The sequence below is a fragment of the Halichoerus grypus genome, chromosome 9, assembly GCF_964656455.1.
Source record: "Halichoerus grypus chromosome 9, mHalGry1.hap1.1, whole genome shotgun sequence".
NCBI lineage: Eukaryota > Metazoa > Chordata > Mammalia > Carnivora > Phocidae > Halichoerus > Halichoerus grypus.
In genome coordinates, this window is record NC_135720.1 from 114,693,118 (window position 1) to 114,711,497 (window position 18,380).

Here is an 18,380-nt window from a genome sequence, read left to right on the forward strand (position 1 = left end):
CCTGATGCCCTTTATGGTTGAGGTACCCACCGTGTGGTTGATGGTTAAGTGTTTCCACTTGCCTCTGCTACAGTGGAATAGTACCATCATCCTCATTGAAATCAGAAGTGCAGTTTAAGAGTGCCATCCCCTACAGTCATAAATGGCCTACAAGGGAGAGAAACCACAGAACTTTTCAAGGATAAACGTGCTCCCCTCCCTAATATATTTCACAATGCCTTAGTAAAGGGGGTGTCTTCTTGGCCCTTCACATAGAATATAGTTAGGGGAGGGGCGCCTGGGTGGCTCAGTCGTTAAGCGTCTGCCTTCGGCTCAGGTCATGATCCCAGGGTCCTGGGATTGAGCCCCGTGTCCGGCTCACTGCTCAGCGGGAAGCCTGCTTCTCCCTCTCCCACTCCCCCTGCTTGTGTTCCCTCTCTCTCTGTGTCTCTGTCAAATAAATAAAATCTTAAAAAAAAAAAAAGAAACCTCCCTTTTCAAAAAAAAAAAAAAAGAATATAGTTAGGGGATAAGTCACACGTGATAAATCCAATCCAACATGGCAATCTCCCTGCACATCTGGATTTCCTTCTTCACATCATACCAGAAAAGCTCTGGCATCTTGACCTCATTAAATTAGACCTCATTACACCGGAATATTGAGTTCAAATTTCAGTCAACCAACCAAATAAGAAGTTAGAGCCACCTTTAACTACACAAACTAACAAAATACACATGGAATTCTAGTAAGCATATTCATATAAAAAATTTGATATAGTGGGAGTGTCTGGCTGGCTCAGTTGGAAAAGCATGCGACTCGATCTCAGGGTTGTGAGTTTGAGCCCTACAATGGGTGAAGAGATTACTTACATACATAAACAATTTTTTTAAAAATTTGATATAGTGGTTTTTTTTTTTCTGATCTGGTGTTATATATCTTTTCGTCTTTGATTTACCAACCTAAGAACCCATTCCCACACGTATTCCACAATTTACTACCAGTATATGTTAGAAAAGTCCCGCAATTCTTTTGATGCCTAAGCTCCTTTTTTCTGGGTTGTGTTGTGCTCCTGCACCTCCAGAGCATGCTAAGGCTCACACTGTTCATGGGCCTAGTGGCAAAGGGGGTGGCTGTGGTGGATCCTGAGGAGAATGAGGATCCTCTTTCAAGTCACCTGCCTCAGGTCAGGTTGTCACAAGTTTTTCAAGTAGAGGAAAACTAGTATCTTCAGACACCAGAAGGCAAACTCTGGGGACTCAGAATGACCTGGGAGTTCAAGATTATTGGTTTTATTTGGATGTCTCAATCTCAAGGTTCAGAATCCCATTCTTTCCAGATCAAGGCCCTAACTTTTACATGACAAACTTGGCAAGACTGTTAATTCAACAGTCATTATAATTCAGCAGCCTACACAATTAAATTTTGGTTTTGGTTTTTTAGCAATATCAGCCCTGGAACTGTAAGAAATAAGAAATTCTTTTAGGGTTATCATGGAAGCTCTCTGGTTCTCATTCCATGACTTCAGCTGAGACTTAACAGTCTTTTTTTTTTTTTTTAAGATTTTATTTATTTATTTGAGAGAGAGAATGAGATAGAGAGAGCATGAGAGGGGGGAGGGTCAGAGGGAGAAACAGACTCCCCGCTGAGCAGGGAGCCCGATGCGGGACTCAATCCCAGGACTCCAGGATCATGACCTGAGCCGAAGGCAGTTGCTTAACCAACTGAGCCACCCAGGCGCCCTGAGACTTAACAGTCTTGAGCTATTATTTTCTCTTTGTAAGTGCTCAAGTATACTAAAAAAAAAAAAAAAAAAACTGCCTCACACCATTATTTTTTTAAAGATTTTATTCTTCAAGTAATCCCTACACCCAAAATGGGGCTCAAACTCACAACTCCAAGATCAAGAGTCGCATGCTCCACCAACTAAGCCAGACAGGTGCCCCCTTATAGTGGTTGTAAATGCCATAACAGTGAAAGGCCGTAGCCACATGGGCTCCCAAGGCATGTGCTTCAGTTGGCACTTTATCACAATCAACCACAGATGATAGTCCAATTAATTGTGACGCCACTGCATGCTATGGGTTACTAGCCGCCCATTTCTCATCAACAAAGAGAGCACTGTGCTCAAGCCCAAGGGTGTGGCCAAACCAATGCCCAAATGCCACCCGAATGGGTCTAATTCCTGGGACCATTCCTGGTACCAATTCTTTATTATTTTGTGTTCAATCAAGAGACAGAAACCACATAGTAATTTAAACAGGGTAGCTTAATATAAAGAATTATTAAATGATAGGTTAGTAACTATAAAGAGATTAAGAAGTATCCTAAAGCTGAGGGAAACTGTCCAAGCCTATGGTTCAGACCTTATTGGAGAACGTATGGTTGCAACCCACTGGATGGCAGAGACGTTTGCTGGGTTGCCCAGGCCAGAACTAGTCAGCAATCACCAGGCAAGCAGGAAACAATCCTCCGGGGTGCGGGTGAACTGAGGCTGGTGGTCAGACATGCAGAGACAGTTGAGGCATGTGGAGTACATGGTGTTCACCACAAGTGGGAAATAACTGGGTTGAAGCAAGCTGAGGCTGGTGGGTAGGCATGTAGAGGGAGTCAGGGCACTGCTATGGCCATGAGGCCTGGAATGTACCTTATCTACACGGGGAGGACAGCCACAAAGTAGTCACTGGGCCCACTAGGGCTTCATGATAGCTGAAGGGCTGCATTCTCTGGGCACATGAATGGAGCGGAGCACTCCTGGATGGTCCCCACCTTGGCCAACACAAACACACACATACACACATTGCTGATAGACCATGTAGCAGGGGCAACAAAAGCAAAATGCAGCACCTTGGAACTAGGAAGAAAAACTCCTTTCTTCCTTCCATCCTCCTCTGCCCTCTACATCATGCTCACTGTACAGAAGAAATGTTTAAATAGTCCAGTCCATTACTGCAGAGCAAGTACTGAAGAATGAATTTGGAGCTGAGAGTTAATAAATTGATAACTGGCAGAATGCTCTCAATCACTTTGCTATTGTGTTTACATACAAGCAGTTCTAGAAAAAAAAAAAAAGAAGAGGGAGGTTGGGGGCAAATCTTGAGGATAGCAGCTATCATCTTACAAGGCCTTTGCCTCCACGTTGTTTCATGTTTCTGAATAAGTGGAAGCTGTTATCCTCCAAAAAAGGGAAATGAGACATTTCTTTAGGTCTAGCAAGTTCAGGGGAATCTGGGGCTCAAGTATGTCCACACAATATCCCCATTTCAGGTATAAGAGTGTCATTCTCTTCTTATCAGGGCACTGATTTTGTTTTTTGTTTTTTAAAGATTTTATTTATTTATTTGACAGAGAGAGACACAGCGAGAGAGGGGACACAAGCAGGGGGAGTGGGAAAGGGAGAAGCAGGCCTCCCGCCAAGCAGGGAGCCCGATGCGGGGCTCGATCCCAGGACCCTGGGATCATGACCTGAGCTGAAAGCAGACGCTTAACGACTGAGCCACCCAGGCGCCCCAGGGCACTAATTTTGATGTGGGAGTCTCCTTTTCTTCTTTTTTTTTTCTTTTGAGAGAGAGAGAGCACGTGTGAGTGGGAAGGGAGGGCAGAAAGAGAGGGAGAGAGAGAATCTCAAGCATGTTCTATGCCTAGTGTGGAAGCCGGGGCAGGGTTTGATGCAGGGCTTGATCTCACAACCCTAACTAAGATCATGACCTGAGCTGAAATCAAGAGTTGGACTCTTAACCAACTGAGCCACCCAGGTGCTCCTGATATAAGAGTCTTAACAGGGTTGTGAATTAAGCCTTCTCTGTAATTCTGCTATTGTTGCAATCAAGTCCTGTGCTTAGTTCTCAGCTCAATCCTCCCTCTAGCTGCAGGATATGCATGTCTTTTACAATACTGTCATAGCGACGTTCTGGCTCTCACACCCTTCCTGAGTTTGTGGTTAGTTAGCTTAAGCCTGTCATTTTCTTCATTCAGCATATCAACGGGACTTAAAAGAATGTAAAAATGAGGGTCTAAAAAAATTTTCAGCAAACATCATAGTCAATAGTGAAATATTGAAAGTTTTTGCCATAGGATCAGATTTGAAACTAGAATGCTCACTATCATCACATCAATGTAACATTGTATTAGAGGTTCTAACCTTTAAAATAAGGCAAGAAAAAATAAATTAAAGGATTGGAAAGAAGAAAACCCTGTCATTATTCACAGATGACATAGGAAATCCAAAAGAATCCACATAGAAACTATTAAAATAATAAGTAAATTTAGTATGATCCCTGAATAAATATTTAAAAATAAATTGCGGAAACCAATGAAAATGAAAACACAACTATTCAAAATCTTTGGGATACAGCAAAGGCAGTCCTAAGAGGAAAGTATATAGCAATACAAGCCTTTCTCAAGAAACAAGAAAGGTCTCAAGTACACAACCTAACCCTACACCTAAAGGAGCTGGAGAAATAACAGCAAATAAAGCCTGAACCCAGCAGGAGAAGAGAAATAATAAAGATCAGAGCAGAAATCAATGAAATAGAAACCAAAAGAACAGTAGAACAGATCAACGAAACTAGGAGCTGGTTCTTTGAAAGAATTAACATGATTGATAAACCCCTGGCCAGACTTATCAAAAAGAAAAGAGAAATGACCCAAATCAACAAAATCATGAATGAAAGAGGAGAAATCACAACCAACACCAAAGAAATACAAACAATTATGAGAACATATTATGAGCAACTCTATGCCAGCAAATTAGATAACCTGGAAGAAATGGATGCATTCCTAGAGATGTATCAACTACCAAAACTGAACCAGGAAGAAATAGAAAACCTGAACAGATCTATAACCACTAAGGAAATTGAAGCAGTCATCAAAAATCTCCCAAAACACAAAAGCCCAGGGCCAGATGGCTTCCCAGGGGAATTCTACCAAACATTTCAAGAAGAATTAATACCTATTCTTCTGAAACTGTTCCAAAAAATAGAAATGGAAGGAAAACTTCCAAACTCATTTTATGAGGCCAGCATTACCTTGATCCCAAAACCAGACAAAGACCCCATCCAAAAGGAGAATTACAGACCAATATCCCTGATGAACATGGATGCAAAAATTCTCACCAAAATACTAGCCAATAGGATCCAACAGTACATTAAAAGGATTATTCACCACGACCAAGTGGGATTTATCCCTGGGCTGCAAGGTTGGTTCAACATCCGCAAATCAATCAACGTGATACAATACATTAACAAAAGAAAGAACAAGAATCATATGATCCTCTCAATAGATGCAGAAAAAGCATTTGACAAAGTACAGCATCCTTTCTTGATCAAAACTCTTCAGAGTATAGGCATAGAGGGTACATACCTCAATATCATAAAAGCCATCTATGAAAAACCTACAGCGAATATCATTCTCAATGGGGAAAAACTGAGAGCTTTCCCCCTAAGGTCAGGAACGCGGCAGGGATGTCCACTATCACCACTGCTATTCAACATAGTATTGGAAGTCCTAGCCACAGCAATCAGACAACAAAAAGAAATCAAAGGCATCCAAATCGGCAAAGAAGAAGTCAAACTCTCACTCTTTGCAGATGATATGATACTTTATGTGGAAAATCCCAAAGACTCCACCCCAAAACTGCTAGAACTCATACAGGAATTCAGTCAAGTGGCAGGATATAAAATCAATGCACAGAAGTCAGTGGCATTACTATACACCAACAACAAGTCAGAAGAAAGAGAAATTAAGGAGTCGATCCCATTTACAATTGCACCCAAAACCATAAGATACCTAGGAATAAATCTAACCAAAGAGGCAAAGGATCTGTACACAGAAAACTATAAAATACTCATGAAAGAAATTGAGGAAGACACAAAGAAATGGAAAAACGTTCCATGCTCATGGATTGGAAGAACAAATATTGTGAAGATGTCAATCCTACCTAGAGCAATCTACACATTCAATGCAATCCCCATCAAAATACCATCTACTTTTTTCAAAGAAATGGAACAAATAATCCTAAAATTTGTATGGAACCAGAAAAGACCCCGCATAGCCAGAGAAATGTTGAAAAAGAAAAGCAAAGCTGGCGGCATCACAATTCCGGACTTCCAGCTCTACTACAAAGCTGTCATCATCAAGACAGTATGGTACTGGCACAAAAACAGACACATAGATCAATGGAACAGAATAGAGAGCCCAGAAATGGACCCTCAACTATATGGTCAACTAATCTTTGACAAAGCAGGAAAGAATGTCCAATGGAAAAAAGACAGTCTCTTCAACAAATGGTGTTGGGAAAATTGGACAGCCACATGCAGAAGAATGAAACTGGACCATTTCCTTACACCACACACAAAAATAGACTCCAAATGGTTGAAAGACCTCAATGTGAGACAGGAGTCCATCAAAATCCTAAAGGAGAACACAGGCAGCAACCTCTTCGACCTCAGCCACAGCAACTTCTTCCTAGAAACATCGCCAAAGGCAAGGGAAGCAAGGGCAAAAATGAACTCTTGGGACTTCATCAAGATAAAAAGCTTTTGCAAAGCAAAGGAAACAGTCAACAAAACCAAAAGACAACTGACAGAATGGGAGAAGATATTTGCAAATGACATATCAGATAAAGGGCTAGTATCCAAAATCTATAAAGAACTCACCAAACTCAACACCAAAAGAACAAAGAATCCAATCAAGAAATGGGCAGAAGACATGAACAGACATTTTTCCAAAGAAGACATCCAAATGGCCAACAGACACATGAAAAAGTGTTCAATATCGCTCAGCATCAGGGAAATCCAAATCAAAACCTCAATGAGATACCACCTCACACCGGTCAGAATGGCTAAAATTAACAAGTCAGGAAATGACAGATGTTGGCGGGGATGCGGAGAAAGGGGAACCCTCCTACACTGTTGGTGGGAATGCAAGCTGGTGCAGCCACTCTGGAAAACAGTATGGAGGTTCCTCAAAAAGTTGAAAATAGAGCTACCATATGATCCAGCAATTGCACTACTGGGTATTTACCCCAAAGATACAAAAGTAGGGACCTGAAAGGGTACGTGCACCCCGATGTTTATAGCAGCAATGTCCACAATAGCCAAACTGTGGAAAGAGCCAAGATGTCCATCAACAGATGAATGGATAAAGAAGAGGTGGTATATATATACAACGGAATATTATGCAGCCATCAAAAAGAATGAGATCTTGCCATTTGCAACGACGTGGATGGAACTGGAGGGTATTATGCTGAGTGAAATAAGTCAAAGAGAGAAAGCCATGTATCATATGACCTCACTGATATGAGGAATTCTTAATCTCAGGAAACAAACTGAGGGTTGTTGGAGTGGTGGGTGGGGTGGGAGGGATGGGGTGACTGGGTGATGGACACTGGGGAGGGTATGTGTTCTGGTAAGCGCTGTGAATTGTGCAAGACTGTTGAATCTCAGATCTGTACCTCTGAAACAAATAATACAATATATGTTAAGAAAGAAAAAAAGAAGAAGAAGAATGTAGCAGGAGGGGGAGAACGAAGGGGGGGAATCGGAGGGGGAGAAGAACCATGAGAGACGATGGACTCTGAAAAACAAACTGAGGGTTCCAGAGGGGAGGGGGGTGGGAGGATGGGTTAGCCTGGTGATGGGTATTGAGGAGGGCACGTTCTGCATGGAGCACTGGGTGTTATGCACAAACAATGAATCATGGAACACTATATCTAAAACTAATGATGTAATGTATGGGGATTAACATAACAATAAAAAAAATTTAAAAAAAAATTGCACTTTTATATACTAGTAACACCTAATCAGAAACTGAGATGTATTATTTACAGATTTTTTACAGAGAAAAAGAGAAAGAAAAAAGCACAAGCAGGGGGAGGGTCAGAGGGAGAAGGAGAGAATCTCCAGCAGACTCCTCCCTGTGCATGGAGCCTGACCTGGGACTCCATCTCAGGACCTGAGATCATGACCTGAGCCAAAACCAAGAGTTGGACACTTAATTAACTGAGCCACCCCCTGAAAAAAAGATTTTTAAAAAACATTTATAATTACATAAAATACCCAGAAAAATATCTAACAAAAGATGTACAAGATCTCTACAATTAAAAGTTCAAAACATCACTGAAAGTGATACAGGTAAAAATGGAGTAGGAACCTCTGGGGCAAGCTCTCCCCAGAAACACCAAAAAACCTGGTCAGAATCAACCTTAAAGAACTCTGGAAGGTAGTGAAAGGCTTACAGCAACCAAGTGAATGCTTAACCAGGAGAAAGACCACTGTAACAAGGCAAGAGAGCTTTGAGGTGTTTTCACTTAGTCCTGCCCACTCTTCTCTCTGGCATGGTAGCAGTCTCAAAAATGGCACACTGTATTCCCAGTATGTGTACATGGTTCTAGAGGGAACAGAATGGACTTTGTTACCAAGGAATTATGTTTGTCTATTTCGACCTGACTGGAGTTTTCCTGAAGGACTGACGTAAGGTCTTACCTTTGTTTCCCTATTTCAGAATTCTATCGAGGCAGAGCAGCTTATGCAGAGAACATTCTTTGAGAATATTGAAAGACAAATGAACAAGCTGCTGCCCCCTGGGGCAAATATAGCTGTTGGAGAAAACAATAGACACAATAAAAACCTGGGAGGAAAAGCCAGGGAGATTTTGGGGGAACAGGGGTCTTGAAAAGCTCTCATGTATACTGGGGAACCTTAAAGTCCACACACATGTCCAGGGCAGAATGTATGCTCAGAAAAGACCTGAGAAGAGCATAGGCATTCATCTCTGGCTGGTCCTTACGCTCAGTGCGAGTAGGAAGTGAAGGTTAAGAAAGAGTTGTAAATGGCCTAGTTAAGCACTGAAGGAGTTTTTGCAACCCAGAGCCAATCTGGAAAGACCTAGAGAGTAATTTTCCTTTCCTTTTTTTTTTTCATAATATTCAAGATGGCCAGTTTTCAACAAAAAAAAATGATAAAGCATGCAAAAAACCAAGGAAGTATGGCCCATTCACAGGGGTAGAAAAGATGGACATCAATAAAAAGATAGAAATGATAAAAAGGAACAAAACAGGAATTCCGGAACTGAAATGTACGATAAGTGAAATGAAAAATCCACTAGAGGTTTCAACTGCTGATTTGAGCAGACGGAGAAAAGAATCAAGAATAGGTCAAATGAAATTATCCAGTCTGAGGACAGAAGAAAAAAATATGAGGAAAAATGAACAGAGCCTAAGAGACCTGTGAGACACCATCAAGCATACTAACATATGCACAATGGGAGTCCCAAAAAGTAGAGGAGAGAAAGGGGCAGAAAGAATATTTGAAGAATTAATGGCTGACTCCTCAAATTTGAAAAAAGACATGACACTACACATCCAAGAAGCTCAACAAACTTCAAGTAGGATAAACTGAAAGAGATCCACATTGAGAGACACAATCAAACTGCTGAAAACCAAAGATAAAGAAAGCATCTTGAAAGCAGCAAGAGAAAAGCAAATCATAATGTGCAAGGGATAATCAATAACTATTAATAGCTGATTTTTAATCAGAAACCATGGAGGTCAGAGGCAGTGGGATGACATAATTAAAAAGCTGGAAAAAAAAAAACCTGTCACCCACGAATTTTACATACAGCAACATGAATCCTTTAAGAATATGGAAGAAATTAAGACATTCCCAGATAAAAGCTGATGGAGTTCATTGATAGCAGATCTGCTCTATAAGAAATGCTAAAGGGACCTCTTCAGGCTGAAATGAAAGGACATTAGACAATCTACATGCAAAGTACTGAATCTGGAACCTTACCCCATACAGTACACAAACATTAACTCAAAACGGACCAAAGACCTAAAACTATAAAACAAAACAAAACAAAAAGAGTATGGCATGTCCAACGGAGGTCCAAAATGTACTCAGAATACTTTGTCACAGCCATTACTTCCTCCTTAACCGAGTATCTTTGTCAGGACTACAAGATTAAGAAACTCAAAGTCTCTCAAACTCTTTTGAAGGTAACTATAAACACACCTCCACATTTTCCTATTATGAAAGGAAAATAGTTCTAAAAACCATGATCAGGGCACCTAGGTGGCTCAGTCGGTCAAGCATCTGCCTTCAGCTCAGGTCATGACTCCAGGGTTCTGGGATTGAGTCCTGCATCGGGCTCCCTGCTCCATGGGGAGCTTGCTTCTCCCTCTGCCTCTGCCTCTCTCTCTCTTTGTCTCTCATGAATAAATAAATAAAATCTTTAAATATATATATTTAAATATTATATATATCTTTAAATATATATTTAATATATATAATAGGTATATAAGATATATAATATATAAAGAGATATAAAGAGATATATATATATATATAAGATATATATAATAGAATGGGAGAAAATATTTGCCACATATATATATATAAAGGGTCTACTATCCAGAATATGTAAAGAACTCTTACAACTCAACAACCAAAAGACAAACAACCCAACTTAAAAATGGGCAAAGTGCTGGTGGAAACGTAAAATGGTGCAGCTGTTGGGGAAACAGAAGAGCAATTCCTCAAGAAGTTAAACATAACATTACCATAGGATCCAGCAATTCCACTTCTGGGTATACAGTCAAAAGAACTGAAAACAAGGATTCAAACAGATCTTTGTTCACCAGTGTTCCTAGTAACATTATTCACAACAGCCAAAAGGGGGAAGTCATCCAAATGTTTATCAATGGATGAATGGATATACAAAATATAATATATTCATATGATGAAATATTATTCAGACATAAAAATGTATGAAATACCAACACATTCTACAACACGGATGACCCTTGAAAACATCCTAAGTGAAAGAAGTCAGACACAAAAGGCTATATATTGTACGATTCCATTTATATGAAATATTTAGACCAGGCAAATCCATAGACAGAAAGCAGATCGAAGGAGCTTTGTGGAGAATGGAGAGTAACTGCTTAATCGGTACAAGGTTTTTGCTTGGGGTGATAAAAAAGGTCTGGAACTAAATGGGAAGAAATCAGAGAGGGAGACAAACCATGAGAGACTCTTAACTCTAGGAAACAAACTGAAGGTTGCTGGAGGGGAGGTTGGTGGGGTGATGGGGTAACTGGGTGATGGGCATTAAGGAGGGCATGTGATGTGATGAGCACTGGGTGTTATATGCAACTGATGAATTACTGAACTCTACAACTGAAACTAATGATGTACTATGTGTTGGCTAATTGAATTTAAATAAAAATTTTTTAAAAATTTTAAAAAAAGTTTTGGAACTAGATAGTGGTGATGGTTTCTCAGCATCCTGGATGTACTTCATACCACCACATTACTTTAAAATAGTTAAGGGCGCCTGGGTGGCTCAGTCGTTAAGCGTCTGCCTTCGGCTCAGGTCATGATCCCAGGGTCCTGGGATCGAGCCCCGCATCAGGCTCCCCGCTCCACGGGAAGCCTGCTTCTCCCTCTCCCACTTCCCCTGCTTGTGTTCCCTCTCTCGCTGTGTCTCTCTCTGCCAAATAAATAAATAAAATCTTTAAAAAAAAAAAAAAAAGTTAAAATGCTAAGTATTATGTGTATTTTTTTCAATCTTGTTTATTTAGTAGATTGTAATAGTCTCAAAAATCTTTCGGGGCACCTGGGTGGCTCAGTCGTTAAGCGTCTGCCTTCGGCTCAGGTCATGATCCCAGGGTCCTGGGATCGAGCCCCGCATCGGGCTCCCTGCTCCGCGGGAAGCCTGCTTCTCTCTCCCACTCCCCCGCTTATGTTCCCTCTTTCGCTGTGTCTCTCTTTGTCAAAAAAAAAAAAAAAAAAAATCTTTCATCAGATGTTTGATAGCCTTGTAAAACTTTTGGTCTTTGAGCTTGAATGTGGAGCTTTACTCCATCAGTAACACAATTTTCTTGTTGTAGTGCATTCTGAAGTTCTTCTGAAGAAAACAGAATCCAGTCCATACCTCTGTGAAATCCAGTCTCTTTGTCAAAAGGTACAGTGCACTTTTGTACATGGCCAAACTGTGCAATCTTGAAGTAAAAGGACAAAGTCGGAGATCCTACACTAATTGATACCAAAACAGTGTGAAGATACAATACTCTTTAAGACAGTGTGGTGTTGGGGCAAGGATGGACAGTCTAATGTTATATATGCATTTTCTGTGTCCATTCCCCACATTAGAAAATGAAAATGACTCAAGTGGAAAAACTGTGAAGAAAGCAGGTGAACTTAAGAAACGAGAGAGGGGCGCCTGGCTGGCTCAGTCAGTGGAGTGTGGGACTCTTGATCTCCAGGTCGTGAGTTTGAGCCCCAGGTTGGGTGTAGAGATTACTTAAAAATAAAATCTTAAAAATTTTTAATTAAAAAAAAAGAGGGACTAGAGAAACATGTATATTGGAAGTGACAGAGTGTATTAAGAGCTGAAAGCATAAAAAGATATATGCATGGCCATGTACATGCTTCCATTTCCTGTGAATACCTTATTTCCCATGTGAGAGAAAATAAAGACAAATGATTAAAGTGTTGTTCATTCTGGAGAGCTTTACCATGCTCCTTCCAAGAAACACATTCCACTGGAATAATGCTGGAAGGAACTAAGTTGGAGGAAGAGCTGTGTTACAGACTGAACTATGCCCCCCCCCCCCGCCCCTTCTTAGGTTGACACTCAATGTGACTGTATTTGGAGATAAGGTCTTTAAAGAGGTAAGTAAGGCTAAATGCAGTCATAAGAGTGAAGGCCTAACCCAATATGACTGTTGTCCTTATCAGAATAGAGACACCAGGAGTGCCCTTGCACAAAGAAAGACCATGTGAGGAAACCAGTGAGAATGGTGGCAGGCTGCCAGCCAAGGAGAAAGGCCTCAGGAAAAACCAAACCTGCCGGCATCCTGATCTTGAACTTTCAGTCTCCAGAACTGTGAGAAAAGAAATATTTGCCATTTAAGCCACACAGCCTGTGGTATTTTGTAATGGCAGCCCTAGCAGACTAATACTTGACAACAAATGTTTGAAGGAAATTTTATTTATTTATCTTTTAAAGTTTTTATTTATTTATTTTTTTTTTTAAGATTTTTTTTAAAATTTATTTATCTGAGAGAGAGAATGGGAGACAGAGAGCATGAGAGGGGGAGGATCAGAGGGAGAAGCAGACTCCCCGCTGAGCAGGGAGTCCGATGCGGGACTCGATCCCGGGACTCCAGGATCATGACCTGAGCCGAAGGCAGTTGCTTAACCAACTGAGCCACCCAGGCGCCCCTAAAGTTTTTATTTATTTAATCCCTACACCCAGTGTGGGGCTCAAACTCACAACCCTGAGGTCAAGAGTCACATGTTTTTCCAACGGAGCTAGGCAGGCAACACTAAAGGAAATTTTAGATCATGGAGACAGAATGATCACTGTTGCTTATAAGACATCATGATCATGACAAGAGCAGAAAAATCACATTCAAAAATGCAATTTCCGGGGCAACTGGGTGACTTGGTCAGTTAAGCAGCCAACTCCTGATTTTGGCTCGGGTCATGATCTCAGGGTTGTGAGATCAAGCACCACATCAGGCTCCACTCTGAGGGGGAGTCTGCTTGGCATTCTCTCTCTCCCTCTCCCTCTGCTCCTCCTCCCCCCACTCTCCCTCTCTCCCCTCTCCCCTCTAAAATAAATAAATACGTCTTTTTTAAAAATGCAATTTCCAGCACAGCCTAGGGTTATCAGAAGCTGTATAACACAAGCAAAGGGAATGTAACACTTGTCCGTTTTTAGTTTCTTTTTATGCTTTGTCAATACTTTCAGAAGACAATTCATGACCATTCACTTCTGAGACTCATTGCCAAGGAAAGCTGATTATCAGCTTCTTGGATCCGGACATGGATGAACATTAGACATTTACTGTTTCACTCCTTCTCAAGCTCATTCTTGTTCACCTTCATCCACCACTAAACAGCAACAGTGACTACAACCTCCATACCTCCCTTCTCATCTCCAGCCTCACTCAGGAGACACTGCAATTTCAGTAACCACATTTAGAAACTTGCCTTGTTTATTTCACTATTGCTGAGTGTTATTTGCCTTCATTATGTGTCTTTAACATATCATTTCACTGTTCATTTACATTACAGTATGCAGTTGTTGAAGTTAAGAGGAAAACATTCGTATCCTATGTTACTACACAAATTCATTAATGAGTTAATTAAGTGTTAAACAATTAAGTAACTGGTGTTTTAAAGGCTTTACATTAAGCAGAAAAACCTGGTTAATTGTTATATATTTTTTCTAGAGTGTTTCAAGCACTGAGGGAAATTAATTGGGGTTTTTAGACATGCTGGAAATACATTATTATTTGTTTTCATTTAAAATAATGACATACGGGGAGGGAAAAATAAAACAAGACAAAACCAGAGAGGGAGACTCTTAACCATAGAAAACAAACCAAGGGTTGCTGGAGGGGAGGTGGGTGGGAGGATGGGGTAACTGGGTGATGGGCATTAAAGAGGGCACCGGATGTAATGAGCACTGGGTGTTATATACAACTGATGAGTCACTGAACTCTACCTCTAAAACTAATAATACACTATATGTTAATTAATTGAATTTAAATAAAATAAAATAATGACATACAAAAATAAAATAAAATAATGACTTACAGACTCCCACTACCTAAAAATTCACAATCCAACATGTTTTTAGGAATGGATTCCTAAAAATCCTGAGGGATGCCTGAATGAGGATAAAAGGTACTAGGAAGAATAAAGTCATATAGTTATCATATTGTTGTATAGTTAATGCTGTCTCCTATTAGAAAACACCTATGATTAATCATTAGGGATGCTGAGATTGAACCCCTAGATTAAGGTGGTGACATATGATCCCCCGATTTACAGTTAATGCTTTCCCTCTTGAAACTAGAAAGTAATCTGCCTGGTGTTACTTTGACTCTATGTGCATGTTTACAGTAACCAATCATCTTTTGGTTTTAACACCAATTGATAATTCTTCCTGAGTCAATAGTTTTGTTGGAGTTTGTGAAATTATGTTTTTCCTAATTCTTTTGTTTCTTTTACATTGTTTAACTAGCATTTTGTGAAGGTTCTCTTCATTATCTAGAACTATTCAGTTATCCTAAAATAAATTTTTACTAGAAGAGCAAAATAAATGCTTAATATTTTCCCTCTAATTATACCAATTTTCAAAGTAAGTAGTTGTTTTAATAGTTGCCTTAAATGGTAACAAATGAGACTTCTTGACTACTCTCATTTTGGGTATCATTACAAAATAATGAATTTTCATCGATTCAGTGTGTTCAATACAATCCCTCTTCTAGTTGCTCAGAATGTCATAACTTTGTTCAGTGGGAACACTTTCATATGGGCTCCTAGGTTCTTTTGATATGACATTTTCTTCTACAGCTTTCTTTCTTTTTTTTTTTTAAGTGGGCTCCATGCCCAGTGTGGAGCCCAACATGAGACTTGAACTCACGACCCTGATATCAAGACCTGAGCTGAAATCAAGAGTTGAACACTTGACTGACTGAGCCACCCAGGCACCCCACTTCTATAGCTTTCTTGTTTTTAACATAAAAACATGTCCCAGGCACACCTTGAAAAATGCCTGCTTTAGACCTGGAACCAGCAGTTTCTTAAAGAAACCATACTTTGTTTTGTTTTTTTTGTTTCTTTTGTTTTCCATTGTTACTCTTTAAAAATGTTTTAAATTGAAGAATAGTTGACATATAATATTGTATTAGTATTAAGTGCACAACAAAGTGACTCAATATTTATATACATTAAGAAATGGTCACCAAAATAAGTCTATTACCATCCGTCACCATACAAATTTGCTACAATATTATTTATTATATTCTCTGTGCTGTACAAGGCCATGCTGTTTTAATGGGGAATAGTGTTAGAGATCACAACAAAGGCACTAGGGCTGCTCATTGCTTCTAATCCATTTCCATGGACAGAACCAGAAAAACACATATTTGAAAACTCATGAGTTCATATTGATTTTTCATTTTTCATGTTATTATGTTTTCACTTAGTTTCTTTGGTGATATAATATCTTTTCTCTTATACTAAAATTTTATTATTTACATTATTAATATAATTACTTGTCCTTTAACCTATTTATAAGAAAAAAACTATATTTTCAAAATTCCATTGCTGATAATACTACAAACAATAGAACTTCTGAAAGAAGTTTAAAAAAAATTTTTTTTTTAAGATTTTATTTATTTGACAGAGAGAAACACAGCGAAAGAGGGAACACAAGCAGGGGGAGTGGGAGAGGGAGAAGCAGGCTTCCCGCGGAGCAGAGAGCCTGATGCGGGGCTCGATCCCAGGACGCTGGGATCATGACCTGAGCTGAAGGCAGACGCTTAACGACTGAGCCACCCAGGCGCCCCAAGAAGTTTAAAATTTAAGAGTTTAATATTTAAGGATTTAGGGGCACCCCAAGAAGTTTAAAATTTAAAAGAGTTTAATATTTAAGGATTTAGGGGCACCTGGGTGGCTCAGTCGTTAAGCGTCTGCCTTCAGCTCAGGTCATGATCCCAGTGTCCTGGGATCCAGCCCCGCATCGGGCTCCCTGCTCCACGGGAAGCCTGCTTCTCTCTCTCCCACTCCCCCGCTTGTGTCCTGCTCTCGCTGTCTCTCTGTCAAATGAATAAATAAAATCTTTAAAAAAAAATATTTAAGGATTTAAAGTTTAAATTGTAGGGGTGCCTGGCTGGCTCAGTAGGTAGAGCATGCGACTCTTAATCTCAGGGTTGTGGGTTCAAGCCCCACATTAGGCATGGTGCCTACTTAAAAAAAATAAACATTAAAATCTTTAAAAATAAAGAAAGAAAAATAAAAGTTTAAAATTATAGCTGGAGGTTTTTTTGTCCTTAGTGTACATCCCCTTTATGGTTGTAGTCTTCAGAATTCTTTCTTTCTGTGATTATGCTACCAAGGTGATATGGTTCAATTTATTTAGTCAAATTAAAAGAATTTTTTAAATTTCTTTTCTTTTCTTTTTTAAAGATTTTATTTATTTGTCAGAGAGAGAGCCCAAGGCGGCGGGGGGGGGGGGGGGGTGGGAGTGGCAGGCAGAGGAAGAAGCAGGCTCCCTGCTGAGCAAGGAGCCTGGGATCATCACCTGAGCTGAAGGCAGATGCTCAGCTGACTGAAACACCCAGGTGTCCCAAAAATTTCTTTAATTTTTTGATTAGGTAGTGGAATTACATGATTCAAAGTACACATAGAGGAATCTTAAAGTACACGTATCTTCTTTCTGTCCTTCCCTCAACTTCTTTCCCATTTTTATTGTTTATTCTAGTAGTGCTTCTTTTTGCAAATATAAGCAAATACACCTTTCTTATTTGCTCTCCACCCTCACTGTCTCTCATACAAAACATAGCATATTATGTATAACTGTTCTGCATTTTGCTTTTTTTCACTTAACAAAATATACTGGAGATCTTTCTACATCAATACATAGAGCAACTGATGATTTTAAGAGTCAAGCAGAATGTTTTATTAACTTGGACCAGCACACAAACCAGAATGTGTTTATAATATAAAATTTCTGGGGGTGCCTAGGTGGCTCAGTCAGTTGGGTGTCCGACTCTTGGTTTTGGCTCAGGTCATGATCTCAGGGTGGTGAGATCGAGTCCCACACAAGCTCAACATGGAGTCTGCTTGAGATTCTTTCCACTCCACCCTCTTCCTCCCCCTCTGCTCCTTACCCTGCTCATGCTCTCTCAAATAAATTAATAAATAAAATCTTTAAAAAAAAAAGTCTTTATAAAATTTCTGATCAGATACCCTTAAAGTGTATAGCTATTCCCAAACTTATTTCTCAATCTTTTAAAAAATTGACTATATAATTTAATTTATACAATTATCTAGAACTCATATATGTGTATATTTCATATTTTTATTCATTCCATAACTATGGATAAACTTACCCATAAATAACCAATGCCATCAAAAGACAAGGGCCCTTCTTTTTAACCTTAACTACAATACCCTTATCACAACTAAAAACTTTAACAGTAACTCCTAATATCATCAAATGTCCAGTTGGTGGTTGAGTCCCCAGTTGTCTCATAGGGGCCATACTTGTTTTTTTTAATCTTTTAAAAAAAATTATGATCCAAATAAGCTCTGCACACTGTGGTTAATATGTGTTTTATTTTATTATTTATTTATTTGAGAGAGAGAGAGAAAGCACGCGCACACGCGAGGGGTGGGGAGGGGCAAAGGGAGAGGGAGAGAGAGAATATCAGCTAGACTCCCTGCTGAGCACAGAGCGGATGCAGGGCTTGATCTCACGACCCTGAGATCATGACCTGAGCCAAAATCAAGAGTTGGCCGCTTAACCAACTGAGCCACCCAGGCGCCCCAGTTAATATGTCTTTTAAAATCTTTGGGGGTGCCTTCCTGGCTCCATT

The 18,380-nt window shown here is 39.8% G+C and overlaps 1 non-coding gene across 1 annotated transcript; it reads left to right on the plus strand.

Annotated features, from left to right (window-relative positions):
* Nucleotides 1–16,666: 16,666 nt before the first annotated feature.
* Nucleotides 16,667–16,739, plus strand: TRNAK-CUU (transfer RNA lysine (anticodon CUU)). The gene has a single exon. It is a non-coding gene; the product is annotated as a tRNA-Lys (tRNA).
* The last annotated feature ends 1,641 nt before the right edge of the window (nt 16,740–18,380 follow it).